This window comes from Chiloscyllium punctatum, chromosome 29 (assembly GCF_047496795.1).
Source record: "Chiloscyllium punctatum isolate Juve2018m chromosome 29, sChiPun1.3, whole genome shotgun sequence".
Taxonomy (NCBI): Eukaryota; Metazoa; Chordata; class Chondrichthyes; order Orectolobiformes; family Hemiscylliidae; genus Chiloscyllium; species Chiloscyllium punctatum.
In genome coordinates, this window is record NC_092767.1 from 38,911,084 (window position 1) to 38,912,094 (window position 1,011).

Consider the following 1,011-nt stretch of genomic DNA (forward strand, 5'->3'; position numbering starts at 1 on the left):
GAGTTTCACTTTGGAACAAAGATGGTTAAGTGGCAATTTCCTGCGGTCGTTTGTAATGATGGGAGAGGGAGCGGTGGGGAATGAGCACTCTGACGAGCAGGAGGAAGTGTTGCCAATGACCAGAGTCAGAGAACAGAGGGCAAGGGATGAAAGGAAACTAATGAAAAGCAGCACTTCTGCTCAGGCCGTTCAATAACAACTGCAGAAACCCGATGTGTCGAGCAGTGTATTTGGAAAGAGGAACAGAGATAATGTTTTAAATGTGGAGCATTTCTGATGAAGAACTCGAGTTTCTCAAGTCTAATCAAATTTCAGGCCTGGTTTGCAAAACAGGCTTTCTGAACTTTGAATTGTTCCAGCAGGAAAGCATTCGTAACGTAGTCAGCAGGATTCGAACCTACGTGGGGAAACCTCAATGGATTTCTAATCCATCGCCTTAACCACTCGGCCATGACTACAGGCAGCACTGCGCCCTAAGCATTGACCAAATCAGCCGTGATCTCATTGAAAGCTGCCGCTGACTTGAGTTACATGTTTCCATCTCCATTCATACCTTTGCTGTCATTTGTAAGGTGCGAGACACCAATGTAAAAGAAGAAAAGCACAAAGTTAGGACAAGATATTTGCAGCAAAATTGATTCAACATTATTTTTTGAAAGGAAAATCACACTTGGCAATTTGCTAGACCTCTTTGCGAACATGACCAGCAGAGGTAATCGAGGGAGCTATTGATCTGAGTATTCTTGGACATGAAACAAACAAAGTTTAGTGACATATTCATTTCTTTTTTTAGCGAACGGAATGGTCTTTCCTGATGGTTACAATGAAAGAGATGGTTCCCAATAAAAGACAGAGATTAAGTCGCTTGTAGATGTACTTCAATGTGAGACGATTCACTTTCAGCCCCTAATTACCCCAGAGATGGAGGGGGTGAGTTACTCTTCTTCACTCTTCAACTCCACAGCATGGAGGTACAGACATGAAACCGCTAGAGATTGAGTTCTTGAATTG

The 1,011-nt window shown here is 42.9% G+C and overlaps 1 non-coding gene across 1 annotated transcript; it reads right to left on the minus strand.

Moving 5' to 3' along the window:
- Window positions 1–376: 376 nt before the first annotated feature.
- Window positions 377–458, minus strand: trnas-aga (transfer RNA serine (anticodon AGA)). The gene has a single exon. It is a non-coding gene; the product is annotated as a tRNA-Ser (tRNA).
- Window positions 459–1,011: the final 553 nt, after the last annotated feature.